The following is a 4,256-nucleotide window of genomic DNA, read 5'->3' as shown; positions in this document are numbered from 1 at the left end:
CATCCCGGGGCAGGGGGGATGGACCCTGCCCCTGCCCTGCGGAGCGTCGGTCTCCCGCGGAGCGTCCACACCCCAGCTGGGACAGGATGGCCATTTTCCAGGTCAGCGGACGGAGTGCCGGTTTCCCCGCATTCGGGTGGGGGGAGCGTGCATGAAAGGAAGGGGCTTCCTCACAAGAAGACGGCCGAGGGGTGCCCCAGGCCTCGGGGCTCCAGAGTCCCGGCCTCCCCACTTCTGCTGCAGTCAGCCCCCAGGGCCAGTCCTGGGCGGGGGCGGGCTGGCCGAGCTGTGGCCTTGTCCCTGCACCACCCCAGCGCCCGGTTCTACCCCGGTGCCTGAGCCAGTGCCCCTCCCACCTGCTTCCCCACCCGGGATTCGGACCCTGGGGTCAGCACCACCCGCAGCTAACTCACCCTGGGACCAACGCCCCACGCCGCCCCACCCTGCATACGTCTGGCCTTCCCCAGAGTGAGGAGGAAGCAGCCCTGGGGTGTGGTCACCTGTAACCTCGTCAGTTCCCCCTTGGGATTTGGGGCACACTCACGTTTTCCAAGCCCCCGGGCACAGGACCAGCCCAGAAATTCTTTTAATTATTTATTTAATTTTCTGGGGTTTGTTTTGTTTTGGAAGAGGTTTTATCTGTAGGGCGCATGCACTCGCCAGAAAGACAAAAAGTGAGAAATCACCCCCTAGGGGGGATGGCCACGCAGCAATCCCTTCTCCATTCTCCTCTTGGGATCTTGAGCACGCATGCACACACATGCCCAGCGTGAGTTTAAGTCACCGGATCTAGGACTCGAGCCACGGTTGACTACACGGGAATCCAACAACGTAGCCACTATGCCAACTGCTGGTCTCAATTTTCTGTGTTGTTATTTACTTTGCATGGGCACTCACCAGAGACAGACAGAAATTGAGAAAGCAAGCCACCCAGTCCTGGACTCGAACTGCCAACATCCATGTATGAGTTTTTGCCAACCCTTCTTTTTTGGTTTTCTTTGGAGAGATGTTTGTTGTAGGGTGCGTGCACGCACCAGAGAGAGATAGAAAGCGAGAAATCACCCCCAGAGGGGATGGCCACACCACAATACCTTTTCCTCCACTCTCCTCTCGGGATCTTGGGCACGCACACGCATACACACCTGGCGTGAATTTAAGCCACCGGGTCTGGGACGTGAACCGCAGTCGACTACATGGGAGTCCAGCAACACAACCATTATGTCAACTGCTGGTCCCACGCTTGGTGTGTTTTAAGCTGCTGGGACCAGGACTCGAACCGTGGCCAACTCTGCTGGTGCCTCACTGGCTGTGGCTTTTCAGGCACTCCTTGGGAGACACGGCTGTTTACCGAGAGATGACGGAGGGTGTGCGCTGGGGAGGACGTGGCCCGTGGGCGTGAGTGCCAACCCGGTTCACCCACACGGCTGGTGGGTTCTCGGGCTTCCCGGTAGGATGCCCTCGGCTTTGTGTCTGGAACTTTCCAAATAAAAGTGAGTACAAGCCAGGAGTCCCTTTGGAACCCGCCTGTCATTTCCTGCCGGGGGACCGTCCCTGAAGCCCCTGGCCTCTGTGTGGCCACCAGCCAACAACCCTTGCCATCTAGAAGGCTCTGTGGCCCCCAAGCTCCTGCGACAGTTAGAGTATCTTTCCATCCCTAGCCCTTCATCTTTCTTCCTAGAGAGAATTTTGCTGTAAGGCGTGTGCACTCATTTGAGAGAGACAGAGACAAAGCGAGAAGTCACCCTGGGGGGCTGGCCGTGCTGCAGTCCCTTGGGATTTTGGGCATGTACACACGGGCTCCCGGTGTGCATTTGAAACTGCCAGGTCTGGGACTCGAACCGCGGTCTACTCCATGGGAGTCCAGCAATGCAACCATCACAGCGTCTGCTGGTCCCCGCCACCCCTTTCACTCCGATCCCTGTGACTGCAGATGTGCGGTGCTTCCGTCCCGGAGTCCTCTGCCTGCCGCTCTGCAGCCTGCGCCTCCCGGCCCCACCTACAGCCAGGGCTGGGGGTGTCCCCACCCTCCCTGGCCCGACTCCTCGGGCAGCCCATCAAGGTCCCTGCCCCGCTCACAGCCACAGGGGTTGTCCTTAGTGTCCCCACTGTACCATGGGTGACAGGCTCAGAGAGGTCCGGCTCCTAGCCCAGGTCACACAGCAAGTTCCTGGCGAGGCTGAGGCTTCTGGAGGCGTCTTGGCAACTGAGACTGCCCCTGCAGCCTCTCCTGCCCACGGAGGGAGGGCCCCGGCCCCCTGACTCTGCAGCCCCTCCACGACTCTGTGCCCACGGAGGGAGCCCCCAGCCCCCAGCCCGGGCAGCCCCTCCGCCTTGCAGGGCTGCTCACTGTGCTGGAGAAGAGGGCGAGGGGCCCGGTGACAGCCATGGTAGTGGGCCCAGGGTGAGGCCGCAGGCTGCACCGTCTGCACCCCTCCCTGACCCTTCCTGAGGGCGCTGCCTCGCAGGCTGCCACCTCCCTGCCCCAGCCCCTCCCACGGCTTCCCCATCGGGAGCCTCCCTCACCGCCCAGGTGGTCCGTCTCCATGGCAGCGTACCCTTCACAGGTGGTCGTAACCTTGGCAACCAGGTACTGCCGCCTCCCCTGCCTGGGAGGCTCTAACCCGAGCCTGCAGCCCCTTCCCACGCGCCCTACCCAGGCAGGTCTCACGGAGCCTGGGAGACCCACTGAGGATCCTGGGCCCGGGGAGGACGAGGGACACCCCAAGGTCACCGAGGGCCCTGGGGCGCTCAGGGGGGTTCAGACCACCTCCCTCCTGCCAGAAGCAGCAGGACTCGCAGGGCTGGGGTGCAGACCCGCTCTCAGCAGGTCCCTGGCCAGGAGAGAAGCAAAACCGGGAGCCAGGGCCAGAAAGCTGAGGAGCTGAGGAGCAGCCACGGCCACCCTCGGCGTCCTGGGGCAGCCAGCGCCATCTCGCGGCGAGGGGCAGGGAGGCAGGGCGGGTGCCTGGGCAGGGGCAGCTCAAGCAAAGCCGAGGGACAGGCTGGCCTCTCCGACCCGCAGGGCACCCTGTGGGTGCTGCTCTGGCCTGGCGTAGTGTCTCAGCCCTGGAGGGTGGGTGTCCCCAGCCCATGCACAGATGGCGACACCTAGGTGGGTGCTCAGCCAGAGCCTGATGCTGCAAGTCCAGCCTCCACCCAGGCCGCCGGCCTCTGCCCTGGTAGACATCCGTCCTCTGGCCTCCACTCCACCCCTGTAAGCGCGCCCTCCTCTCAGAGCCCTGGGATGTCACTACACGGAGGGTAAAACCAGAGGCCAGGGCAGCCACGCCTGAGGTCACCCCGCACGGCAGCACTGCGGAGGGGGGCCACAGCGGGCGAGGCCTGGGTGCCCCTACGGACTTGGGCCATCGCGTGGGCCTGGCCCGCAGCCTCCGGGATGCGGTTCTGGGCCTCGGGCCAACGCGACAGTCTGGGAGCAGAGCCGGATGGAGTCACAGGTGGCTGAGCCGGTGCCAGGGCACCACCCGGGCTGTCGCGGAGCTGGACACACAAGGTTACTGCCGCTCTAGGCAGCCAGGCCCTGGGCAGGTGGCGTTTCTCTGCGACATGGGGTGACACTGGGTCTACAGTGACGGCAGGAACAGCACCGCGATCCCGCCTGTGGAGGGAGACCTGGGGCCCGTCCTCTGCCCTGGGCCTGCCACACTGCAGCACGGCCACCGCTCGGTGCCCCTCGTGCTCAACACCCTCGCCTCGGAGGCCTGTTTCCCAGCCCAGGGTGGAATCGGGGCCCTTCCCCTGACACTCGGTGGTTCTGGGGCGTCTGCTCCGGTCAGGTGAGGCCAGGGCCTTGGTCTTAGCCGAGGTGCCCAGGGCCCAAGCCCACCGTCTGCACAAGGAAGAGTCCGGGCACCTGGGGGGCTGCCCGCTGGCACAGGAGGAAGGGAGGCCCAGGCAGGGCACCGCGTGTGCAAAGGCCCGGGGCTGGGGGGCCGCCAGCTGCACCAGCGGGAGCCCGGGCGCCGCGCAGAGCAGGACCCGGCAGGCGGGGGTAGCAGTGGCAGCCGGACCCGGAGTTTAGCCGGGACCCTGAGCCGGGCGAGCAGAGCGGGCTGCCTGGGGCCACGCAGGGAGCCTTCCCCCGCCTGGGCTGCAGCACCGTCCAGGTGCAGGTGGCCAAGGACTGAGCTGGGAGTGGGGAGCGCGGGGAGGGGGCGAGTTCTGGAAGGTTCCAGCCGGGACAACCTGCTGCCTTGGGGAGCCCTGCGTCTCCTGCATGGCGCGCTCAGCTGGCC

Source organism: Tupaia chinensis, unplaced genomic scaffold, assembly GCF_000334495.1.
Source record: "Tupaia chinensis unplaced genomic scaffold, TupChi_1.0 Scaffold149964_2, whole genome shotgun sequence".
Taxonomy (NCBI): Eukaryota; Metazoa; Chordata; class Mammalia; order Scandentia; family Tupaiidae; genus Tupaia; species Tupaia belangeri.
Note: the sequence above shows the minus strand (reverse complement) of the source record.